The sequence below is a fragment of the Prionailurus viverrinus genome, chromosome D1, assembly GCF_022837055.1.
Source record: "Prionailurus viverrinus isolate Anna chromosome D1, UM_Priviv_1.0, whole genome shotgun sequence".
NCBI classification, from domain to species: Eukaryota; Metazoa; Chordata; class Mammalia; order Carnivora; family Felidae; genus Prionailurus; species Prionailurus viverrinus.
The window spans coordinates 9730970-9743699 of record NC_062570.1 but is presented as its reverse complement, the minus strand read 5'-3'; positions in this window follow the sequence as shown (position 1 = coordinate 9743699).

The window sequence follows — 12730 nt, the reverse complement described above, 5'->3', positions numbered from 1 at the left end:
GTGGAGGCAAAGGGCCCTTCTCCAAAGCATCGGCCCCCTGGCGGGAGGGTGCGGACGTACTGGGCAGAAAGAAATCTGTTCAGCCTTTGTCCTACCGTCTGCCAGAGACTGGCAAGGGGACGGAGCGGGACCCCGGGCCTGTCAGCATGAACCAAATAGTCCAGATCTTTGTGCATACCTCAGGGGAGCAGAATCTGAGTTTCTCCCAGGACACGAATTCACAGGAAGCAACTGAGCAGCTGTCTGCACGTTCTGGGGCAAGGTCAGCACAGCCTCTTAGGAGCTGCGCAGACAGGATGAGATGCTAAATTCTGTGTGTGACCAAGTCAGTGCACCTGGATCGGTGGTGGCCTCATATGCAGGTCACACGGGTACAAGCTTGTGTAGATGGGCTCGGGGTATGTGCCTTCAGGATGAAAGAGCGGGGAGTGGAGGAGGGGAAATGAAGCAGGGGGCTGGGAGAGATGTCTGGACACCTGGGCTATTTTCATCCTCACGATCTTCCCCTCCTTATACGGCACGTGTTGGAGTGAACGCTTGGCACCCCCAGAATTATCTGTTAGCACTGGGGGAGCCTGAAGCTTTGATAGGGACAACCTGGGCATCTCCTTCCTTGGGGATCTGTCTGCAATGATTATGAAGCAGTATTTTTTAAGGCAAGGGGGAAATGATGGGCTAGGGTCTTAAGTGAGGCAAACCATCACAGACAAACCATCTTCCGATGCCTGTTGCTGCTCAGACGAAAGACATAGACCCCAGGCTCCTGGAACTGCTGTAGAAAGAGGTAGGGTTCTTGATCTTGGAGCTGGGACTCCTCAGCGAGGGCCCGGAGGCGCCCCCAGTCAAATCCCCCCAGTGTGTTGTAGAAGTGGCCCCTGGGGACAGAGAAAGGAGGCGGTATGTTGTCTCTTGGAGGCGGCTACGGGCATAGGAGCGTCTCATCTCCAATACTTCGATGGTGGCAGGGCTGTGTCCCCTGGACACTCACAGGTCATACTCGGGGTAATGCTCACGGGTCACCAGGAAGACAAGCGTATCATTGATCTGGAGGCAGACGGTGGGGTTTCGGATGCCTGGCTCTGGGGGCGGCAGATCCCCACGGTGTGTGGAGTTGAGGCTCATTGACCAAGAGGAGGTCAGATGTCCTTCCCTAGAATTTCCTGGGCAAGCAAGGTACAGAACGTGAAGAATAACAGTCAGGTTTAGGCAGATTCTTGCCGGTGGAGACGGGAGAGGAGACCCAACAAGTGTCAGGGGCGCTGCTCACCTGCATCGTGTCCTGGGGGCCTGGGATCTCTGACGAGAAGGCCGAGGGAACGCAGGAGCGCACGACCTGGTCTGATCAGGCCCAGGAACCCAGTCCCTAGAACAAGGCAGGGATCTCCCTCAACGCGCAGGGCCTAGCACGTGGATACAACAGAAACTGTCCATTCCTGCTTCGAACATGGTTGGGTTCAACTTTCTAAAAGTCGAGGGATCACCTTGTGAGGTGTCACCCTCCAGCTTCTGCCCGAGGGAGCCACGGAAAAGGGCGAGGATCGCCCATGTGCGGTCCTGAGCCTGTGGCCTCCCCCTGTGCAGTGGTCTTACCGTCCATCCTGACCACATACAGAGGGACGGGCTTCTGACTTTGGTCCAAGTTGCAGGGATGGCCCACAGCACGAGGTGGGGAAGGCCTGTCCAGGAGGTAAAATTCCTGGGAACGAGGAGGCCTAATGTCAGGTCTTCCCGTAAGGCCTGGTGAGGGACACGGCGGCCCCACGGGGAGGTGGGGCAAGCACAGGGCCTCCCCCGAGCGCTGTCCGCGTCCTGATAGGGATGGAGGGAGGACGCGGTGCCAGTGATCTGAGAACGTCTCATCCGGATGCTATCCTTCACCCACGTGGGAAGATTCCCGAGATAGTTCCCCCCTCCTTCATGAACAAATCACTTCTTCAAGGAGCTTTGCAGGATGAAATTAAATCAACGCTGGGGCCTTTGCTCTGGCACTAGACATTGTGCCTATGATGGGGTTCAGTGAGTAGGTGCCAGGACCCTGTGCACAGGCGTGTCACACACGCCCCTTCTGAGGAAGCGGAGGCCACGAGCGCTGGCTCCTTGGGTCTCTGCTCAGCGTGGGGCTGGGCCTCGGGCACTGTACCTGGCTCCCGGCGCCTTCAGTGATGGAGACCTGCGGGATGCCATCAGAGCAACTGAGCTGCAGGGCGTGTCTCTGTCCCTCTAGGCACAGGGCACCACACATTCCACTTGAGCGTTGTCCCCAGCACCGACAGAGCCCCAGGCCTGCGTCATAGCCGTGGGCATCTCCTGGTGTGGCACACACCTGCACAGAGACTCAACCTTCTCAGGGACACCTCTCTGGGGGAGGGTCCCCCCAACTCTCCAGCTTTAGAGCATAGAGCACAGGTGTCCATGTTTCCATAGATGGGGCAGTGGAATGAGCCCAGAGGCTAGGGGACTGGGCATGTGAACTGTCGGCTGAAGGGCCAGGAGAGCTGGGGGTGTGCTATATAGACCCCTCCTACCTCGTGGGCACAGTGGTGGCTCCACTGGTCCTTGGTCAAACACAACCCCTCCTGGTTCCAGGTGGCCCCATCTTTGCAGTTCTTATGCTCCCGCTGGACACAGCCCCTTGGCTCTCCAACATCTTGGTAGCCTGGAGGGCAGGGGCACTGCCCATCGCTGGGCTGTGGGTTGCGGAGGGAGGGATGGCTGGTTGCTACCTGGTTGTGGTGAACCACCCCTTTGGCCATGACACTGCCTGAGATGGGCCAGAAGGTAAAGGCGGGGGAGGGGAATTAAAGGTTCACCAGGGCTGGAGAGGCGTCAGGTGACAGGGGAAGGCTACCAGCTCATGCTGGTTAGGGTCCAGCTGGTGCTAACACTCGGTCAAAAAGATTTGGGAATTTCAGGAAAGGAAGGATTCACGTGTGTTATTTGTTGGCTTACAGGGAAAGTTCGAGGGGAAAGATCTGGGTCAGGGTGTGTAATTTGGGAGTGGTCATGATGGAGGACAACTCTACCCTTTCCTCTAAGTAGGGTTACCAGATTTAGTGAGTAAAAATATAGCACACCCCATTGAATTTGAATTTCGAATAAACAAGAAATACATTTTTAGTATAAGTATGTCTCATTCAATATTTGAGACACGTTATGCTAAGCAATTATCTAATTTATCTGAAATTCAGGTGTAAGTGGGCAGCCTGTATTTTGCCTGGCCATCTTACCCCACGGAAATGTCACTTGGAAATGTGAGCTAACCCTGGTCAGGTTACACCGGAGCTGAACTTGACCAAAACAGTCCTGGAAATGCAGCGCGTCCTTGGGTCCCACCGCCAGAAAACGTACCTGGAACACTCGGCCAGGCCCCAGGCAGACACACGTGTCCTTGCCCTCCTCCGGCTGGGTGGCCTCCGAACCACAGGGAAAACAGGCATCTTGGCCGGGCCAGGAGTTGAAGAATCCTCGAGGGCAGAGGTGGCAGAGGGGGGTGTTGTGGGGACCTTCTCTGGAGAGGAAAGTTCCAGGGGGACAGGGGGCAGGTGGTGGGCCAGGGCAGAGCCTACCTGTAGGGGGATGGGTGCACGGCAGTCAGTGCTAAGACTTACCTTCCAGGAGCTGCCAGTCCGCAGGTGACTCCCCCCAGAGGCTCCGGGTAAACCCCAGACTATTCTCTTTCCCCACTCGGGGCTTCTGCCCACCCCCCACCCCCCGCCCAGGTGTTTTGTAAGCCAACATCTCCCCTCATAGCTGTTTTTCTTTCCCCACTCCTTAACTGTATCCCCAAGTCTTCCGGTGCAAATTCAGCCCCACACCCTACCCTCTGGGCACCCTGGTTGGTGTGCCTCTTCTGCACTGGACGTCTGGTTCCCGCAGTCCTGAGGATTCCCCCTGCCGAGGCACATGGCGCTCTGGAAGGTAAAGCAGAAGAGAGCCACGCGGGCCCATGTCCCTGGGGTGCCAAAGGGTAGGACCCCCACCTCCTGGGCAGGGGCGATGGTGGCAGGGAGAGAGGCAGACATGCAGGTTGGAGGAAGATGCACACGGAGAAAGACACCGACAAAGACCCCGTGCTGGGACACGGCAAAGACCCAGTGACAGCAACACTGGGAGAGGACGAGATAGGGATGGGAGAGGTACAGAGAGATCTGGGCACAGGGATCTGCCTGCAGAGAGAAACCCCGCTCACAGAGGCTCCAGGGAGCACTCGCTGAATACTTCATGAAGATGAAATCTGAGATACGGATCCTCTGGGCGCCTTTGGCCCAGACAGCTCAGATATAAGATATCCTCTTATCTGTTTCTCCATAGGCCTTTTCCTTCCTAGGGCAACTGGTGGTGTGTGTGTGTGTGTGTGTGTGTGCGTGCGCGCGCGTAGAACGGGGCTCAGGGGCATATGGGTAGCTCAGTCGTTGAAGCATCCAGCTCTTGATTTTGGCTCAGGTCATCATCTCGCAGTTTGTGAGATCAAGCCCAGTGTCGGGCTCTGCGCTGACAGCATGGAGCCTGCTTGGGATTCTCTCTCCTTCTCTCTATGCTCCACCCCTGCTCATGCTCTGTCTCTGTCTCTTTAAATAAATGAACGTGAAAAAAATTAAGAAAAAAAGAAGTGGGCTCAGTGAGAACAAAGGATGTTCCAGCTTCCTCCTTGGGCAAGGCAAAGCCAGCCAGCCTCACTTAAGCCCTCTCCCTGTGTAAAATCCTGCAGGAAAAATGCAAGGCGAATGAGACACAGGCTTCTGTCTTTGGTGCCCGTACAGCCAAGTTTCAGAGATCCACATGATTTTAGCGTTAGAAAAGCCCTTAGAGATTATTTAATTGTATCTTCTCACTTTACAGATAAGAAGACTGGGGCCAATAAGATGCAAAGTTTTAACAGATTCACACATCCCGTCAAAAGCTCTTAAAGAATATGCATACAGTGGGGAGCCTGGGCGGCTCAGTCGGTTAAACATCTGACTTGATTTCGGCTCAGGTCATGATCTCACGGTTTTGAGGGTTCGAGCCCTGCAACGGGCTCTACGCACTAACCGTGCTCCCTCTCCCCTCTCTCTGCGCCCCTCCCCCACTCATGCTCTCTCTGTCTCTCTCAAAATAAAGAAATAAACTTAAATCAACTGAAAAGAAAAGAATATGCAAATACAAAATACCTGGAAAGTGTAAAACGGGCAGTGAGCCCTGAGAACAACCGTGAACCAGGTGTAGGCCTGGCCTCGTTGTTAATTACCTTCGGAAATTAGATAGTCAGTTAACTTATCACTTGGAAAAAAGTGATAATAAATAATACTACTTGGCTTTGAAAATCGATCAAGCTAACAGGTGAGGAAGTGCTTGGAGAGCTATAAAGTGTAACAGAAGCACGTTCTAATGGCTAAGGTGTGGCTGCAAAAGAAAGGGACCTGGGACTCTGGAACTTTCTAGGCCACCCAGCTCGTAAGTAAGACCTCTGCCTCCAAGTTTGAGGAGTACTGGGTCGGGAGAGCCTTAAGAAAATTTGTTGCATGACTTTGTAATCAGGCTTTGGCTTTGAAAATAATACATATGTATCTGGTTTGATTTGTCGCACCTAATTCACCAAATTTTACTCTGAATGACTTTGTGACTTGGTTGCCTCTAAAAAGAGATGCACCCATTCAAGACAAGCTGTCCCTCTCCTCGATGGCACTTCACTCACTTCTACATTTATTCGCTCATTCTGCAGGGATTTCGTGCACACTTACTCTGTACCAGGCTCTTTCCTGGGGCTGCGGATACCTCCGTGAACCGGATGCCGTTTGCGGAGCTGAGGTCCGAAGGAGAATTACCGAGCTGCAGGGTCAGAGGCTCCTCAGAGAAGTACCTGAGGCAGAGGACATTAAGATCCCTGGGAATCTATATTCTGTAAAACACAGCTTACAGCCGTACTGTCCAATAAAGATAGAAAGCAAGTCACATATGTCATCTCAAGTTTTCCAGTAGCCACATTATAAAACTGAGAAGAAACAAGTGAAGTTAGTTTTAATAACGTATTTTATTTAACCTAACGTGTTAAAATATAACCTCAACACCGAATCAGTATAACAATTCCTAATATGAAATTTTACATTCTTTTTTTCAATAGTAAGTCTTTGGAACCACTTTATACTTACAGCGTATCTCAGCTAGGACTAGCTCCATTTCAAGTGCTCAGTGGCCCTACGTGGCCAGTGATTACCATGGTGGACGGCCCAGGGTGGCATCTTCTGGCAAAGCCCCTTCCCTGTGAGGTCCTCGAGAACCCCCTGCCCTGCACATCGCCTCTGTCCTCTGCTCTGTTCTCCTGAGTGGCTCCGTCATCCCTCTCTAGTCTTTCCAGAAGGTGGCACTGTGATCTTGCAGGAAATGGTGGTGTTGGCAGTGGTGGGTTGAATGGAGCGAGAAGAGGAAACGTAGTTGCGATGGAGGATGTGTGTGTAAATTAGCATCAGTATCTTAGTTATTCTGGCGGAAATTAATATTAACATCTGATGTTATCATTCTCCTAACATTTTGCTGTTTCTGCCAGTCGCTTGGAATTCTTTTAATTTTAATTTAATTTGCATTCATGTTTTCTCTTTTATATATGCATTTAAACCATGGAAATTGTATATATTCACAGCGTAAAACATGATGATTTGATATACATATGTATTGTGACATGATTACTACCATCAAGCTAACTAACATATCACTTCTCACATAGTTATAATTTCTTTTTTGTGTGTGTGAGGAGAGCACCTGGAGTCAACTCTCTCGGCATATGTGCAGTAGTTAATATAGTATTGTTAGCTATAGTCATCATGTTGTATGTTAGCTCTGTAGACTTATTTGTCTTATGTAACTGCAACTTTCTACCATTTTGCCCAAACTTCCTATTTCCCCCACCTTCCTGCTCCTGTAACCACACTTCTACTCTCTGCTTCCATGGGTTAAACTTTTTTTTTTTTTTTAGATTCCATATATAAGTGGGATAATACTCTATTTATCTTCCTCTCTCTAGCTCCTTTCACTTAGCTAAATGTCTTCCAGATTCATCCATGTTGTTACAATTGTGAGGATTTCCTTCTTTCTCACGACTGAATAATCTTCCATCATACGTACTTACCACATCTTCTTTATCCATTCATCATCCACTGAAGGATGCTTGGGTTGTTTCCAGGTCTTGACTGTTGTGAATGAAGCTACAATGAACACGGAAGCGTAGATGTCTCTTCAACATACTGACTTCATTTCCTTTGGGTGAATACCCAGAAGTAGGATTGCTGGGTCCTATGGTAGTTCTATTTTTAATTTTTTGAGGAAACTTCATACTGTTTTCCATAATGTCCGTATCAATTTACATTTTCACCAACAGTGTACAAGGGTTCGCTTTTCTCCACATCATCACCAACACTTATCTTTTGTCTTTTTGATGACAGCCATTGTAACAGGTATGAGGTGATGTCTCACTGTGGTTTTGATTTGCATTTCCCTGATGATTAGTGATGTAGAGCATCCTTTCACATACCGGTCTTCTTTTTGAGAAATGTTCATTCAGGTTCTTTGCCCATTCTTAAATTGGGTGATGTGTTTTCTTGGTATTGAATGATTGATTCAGTACTATAGGTGATCTGGGGTGTGGCCCAGGATTCTGCATTTCGCATAAGCTAAGATACGGTGGTGGTCACCACACTTTAAGTAGCAAAGTTTGTAAGGAGCTTTGATATGCACCATTCTTCTTGGTACTCATGACAAATCTTGTGGTTTTTGTCTATCCCTAAAGACCACACTCTTTGATAGTTGGTCTGTATTTGTTGCTCTCAGGTTCCTGTACTGTGTCCCTGAACTCTCCGACTTCCCTGTTCACTGACTCCTAAAGCTACCTTCTCTGAGGCCCCCCCACAGTGCCTCTCAGCTGGTCTAGATCTTTCTAGATCTAGCTGGAGTTAGATTTTACCTGATTCCTCACTGGTTCTGACAGTTTGGGGACTTCTTCACTTCCATGACTCTGAAGTCCTTTCTATCTCTTATTTTTTTCCCCTCTGTTTTTACAGTTTTACTCAAGTTTGTTTGTTTGTTTCCTGGAAGATGCTGATTTTTCCTGAAATTTTTAGAACAGTTTGAGACTTAGAGAAAAATGGCAAAGACATGTAGAGAGTTCTCATATACCCCACATCTAGTCTCCCCTATTATTAACATCTTGCATTAATATGATGTATTTGTCGGAACAAATACACCAATACATTATGGTTAATTAAAGTCCATACTTTGTTCAGATTTCCTTAGTTTGTTTGTTTGTTTGTTTGTTTGGTTTTTTTTTATAGCCAAATGTCCCTTTCTGTTCCAGAGTCCCATATTATATTTGTCAGGTCTCCTTAGGATCCTCTCGGTTGTGACTGTTTCTCAGACTTTTCTTGCTTTTTGATGACCCTGGTGGTTTTGAGGACTCATCAGGCACGTTGGGGATTGTCCCTCCATTGGGATTTGTCAGATGTTTTTCTAATAATTAGGCTGGAATTATGGATTTGAGGGAGGACGCTCACAGGGGTGGAGTGATGTGTACTTCACTTCACATCAAGAGTGCATACCATGGCCATGACGTATCACAGTTGATGTTGACCTTGGCCACCTGGCTGAGGGCATGTTTGTCAGGTTTTCTCCACTGGAAAGTTGTTCTTATTTTTCTTCTTTCCTTAGTATGTTCCTTGGAGGGGATGGGAGAACCATGTTCCACTTCCTTGATGGTGGAGCATCTACACAAAGTATACGGAATTCTTCTTCCTGGGAGATGTGCCTTTTCTCCCCTACTTATTTATTCAATTGTTTACTTAGGTCAGAATGGACTCGTGGATATTGAAAGCTTTTTTTTTTTTTTCCTCCAAACGACCCAATGTTAGCCATTGGGAGTTCTTTCAGCTGGCTCCTGAGTCCTTTGACATAATCCATCATTGTGGGTTTTGTTTTCTTAAAGCATTTCCTTATTTTCCGGCGCTATTAGATGCCTGGGGCTCATCTTGTACATTTCCTTCCCCAGTTTCAGAATCAGCCATTTCTCCCAGGAGCCCTGGTTCCTTTTAGGAAGGAATAGGAATAGAAACCAAGGCCTGGTGTGCTCTAGACTCTTATTTTTCAGCCACTTTTCCTTCCCTTTTCTGTTAGGTCTCCTTTCCCCTGCCCATCAACCACAGAGGTTTCCTAAGAATTAACTATACATTCAAGCCAATAACAGAGTCCTGACTCTGCACAAGAACTTCATGGGAGATCAAAAATGTTAATGTACAGTCATGGAGTTTATGGTCAAGTGTGGGAGCTAGATGGACATAGAGACATATAGCCAATTTCTGAGGAACCCCTAAGGAACTAGTTCCTAATTCGGACTATGGGACCTGGGAAGTCTCTGAGCTCAGGGTTGAAGGAAGGGTCTACATTCTCTATAATCCATTTGCAGACTCTTATCAAATCTACCTTGACTGGGGCTCCAAAGAGTGGTCCTCGTTTGGATAGAGAGCGATTGCTGATGCCAACCTTCCTTCTTCTCCATCAATGCCTCTCCCCCTTCCCTTTTTGGGGGGTGGGGGAAGTTATTTTTGTTTTTTTTTCTTTATTGCCAGGTTTCAAAGAAGGAAGAATATGCTGGTCCACTGTTACACACTCATTCTCTTTAAAACCCATCCAGATTTTTAAAAAAAATTTTTTTAACGTTTTATTTATTTTTGAGACAGAGAGAGACAGAGCATGAACAGGGGAGGGGCAGAGAGAGAGGGAGACACAGAATTGGAAGCAGGCTCCAGGCTCTGAGCCATCAGCCCAGAGCCCGACGCGGGGCTTGAACTCATGGACCGCGAGATCGTGACCTGAGCCTAAGTCGGCCGCCCAACCGACTGAGCCACCCAGGCGCCCCTAAAACCCATCCAGATGTTTTAATAAACTCTGTCAGGAGTAGGGGATGGGGGGGGTGGGCGGTGCCCATGGTTGTTTCCCTAAGCCCTGTGGCGTGGAGAACTTCAACAGTGTTGGTAACGTTTTATTTCTTAAGTTGGGGGTGCTTGCGCGACTGTTTGTTTTTGCATTCCTTGTTCTTTTTTGTGTGGCTTCAGTATTTCAAAATTGCATTTGCAACACATTAATGAAGAAAATGAAAAAGACTTGTGTGTGGTGTTAGTCTAAGTGACCTACACCCTTGCTCCTGGAGCAAAGACTGACCTGCCAGAGACACCTGCTGTTCCCAGCCGGGAGCTGGATAAAGGGCATCTGGTTCCGGCCAGATGGGTCTGCTGGAGCCTGTCTGACCAGGTGTTGCTTGGTGTCGATGGGACTCAGTGCCTAGGTGGTGCGGCAGATAGAACACTGCCCCTTCCCCCATTCTCCTCGCCCCCCACACCCCTGGGGCCCGCCTCCGACTCCCAGAGAGCCTTAGAGCAGTGACACAGAGACAAGCCGTTCCCTTAGCAGGGACTTGCTGCTGGAGCTATTCTCCAAGGGCCAGGCAGGACTTCAGGTCTGGAGCATTACCCCCCCTCCCCGCCATCCCATCTTGTGGTAGCATGTTTGCCTCAGCAAAAATGGACTCACACTTCCTTATCTCCCATCTGAAGCCGTCTGCGAACAAAAACCGGAAAAAGACAGCTCTAGGTCTGGCAGCAGCCAAAAAACCCCAGAGGCCCCGCCAGCAGCCAAAACAGGTGGAGGACAGACTAAGCAGCGGGTCAGCTGGGGATGCTGCACTGGGGCCAGGGGTGGGATGTTTGCCTGAGTCTCTGGGAGAAAGAGTGAGAATGATGCCAGCAGCTGTGGTGCGCAGCCTGGTAACCGTGAAGTTCTACTTGCAAGGCGAAGCTGTGCAGCCTTCGTGCCCGGGACAGTGTTCCTGGTGGGGTTGGCAGCTCCTGACAAGGAGACGTTAAAGATGTCTGCATGATCCCTCCTCTTGAATTTGCTCGACCAATAAGATGTGGCAGGAGTGAGATGCTGGGATTTCTGAGCCCAAGCCCTTTGAAGCCTTGCAGCTCCCATGTAGTTCTTTTGGAACATTCTATCTGGGAGGCTTGCTCTGCTATGTAAGGAGTCTTACTATGTTGAGACAGCCATGCTGGAGAGGCCACGAGTAGGCCCTTTGGTCACCAGTCCCAGCCAAGCCAAGCCTTCCAGCTGCACCTACTAAGGCTTAAGACCTGAACATGAAGAATCATTTGACTCCCACATCAGCCTCTTCTCCAGCTGACTACCTCAGAGTAACCCCCACCGATGCCACATAGGGCAGAAGAATCGCCTAGTTGAGCCCGAAGCAAATTTCTAGACTCCAACACTGTGAGACGTAATAAAAATGATCGTTGTTTTATGCTTCCAGCTTTGGGGTTGTTACACAGCAACAGGGAACCGAGACAGCCAAGGGTGCCCCCATCTAGGCCACCTCTCTGATGATCAGCTTCCAAATCCTGCATCAATATAAGAGACAGGGGTCATGGTTCATTCTCAAAATGACATGGCCGAGACTAAAAGTCCTGAGCATCTCTTCGAAAAATGGTATCCTGGAGGCTCTCTGCTTGGGCTAGCCGTATGATACCCCTAGTGCTGAAGTGTTGAAGTAGGTTGGAAAACTGGCCTGGGAGGGGAAGAAAAGGGGACCATGCAGGATGGGAAGCCTAGAGCCGGTGTCTGGCCCAGGGGTTCAAGCAGCCCCCCAGCTGGTGCCCTCTCCCTGGCTCTGCCTCCTGCTGTTGCGCTCGGTTCCCATTAAAGAGCACCACTAGGAGCCTGGTGATCTCACACCAACAGTGCAGGTGCAGGCCTAGCCCATAAACCACAACAACCGGGGTCTGTGCGGCCACAATGCACAGGGCAGAGCCTCCAGAGGGGCATAAAGGGTGATTATTTGTTTAGCATCATGAGCAAGAATCCCAGACTGGTCCGAAGCAAAGCAGAAACTTTTGTATTAAGGAGATTAAACCTTAAACTCAGCTGAGCGGGCTCTGCTGTGTGGAGTGGCTTTGTTGTGCCCGGCATTGTGTGTGATTCTATGCAAATCACCGGAGGCCTCACTGGGGTCCTGACCACAGAGGCTTAGCTGCCCTCCCAGGGCAGGAGTGGGTGGGAGAGGGGGCGATCACACACGCTGACCAGACAGCGCCCAGCCAGCACTGCAGGCAGGGGAAGCCCATTCTCCCTCAAGTTCAGCAACTTGGGGTTTCGAACGAGTGTTTGCTATGCCATTCAGAGGTTTCTGATGGTTGGGTAGACATGTAGGAACAGAAGTGCTACTAGGAACGTATGCTAGAAATTCAGGGCAATGTCCAGTGAGAATGGAGTATGTTTTTTTTTTTTTTTTTTTTTGAGAGACAGAGACAGACAGAGAGTGAGTGGAGGAGGGGCAGAGAGAGAGGGAGACACAGAATCCAAAGCAGACTCCAGGCTCTGAGCTGTCAGCACAGAGCCTGACTTGGGGCTCGAACTCATGAGCCATGAGATCATGACCTGAGCAGGAGTCGAATGCTCAACCAACTGAGCCAGCCAGGTGCACCTTGGATGAGGGATGTCCTTATATCCAGGGTCCCTCTGACCATAATACCTGGATATTTTCTCTTTTGAAACTCAGAGTAATATGTATATGTATATGTATATATATATATATATATATATATATATATATATGATTGCCAAGAAGATGGGGACATATTTTGGGTTTCTTTTCCTCTTTCTTTCTTTCTTTCTTTCTTTCTTTCTTTCGTTGTGTTCCTGTGTCAACCACTAGCCAGGA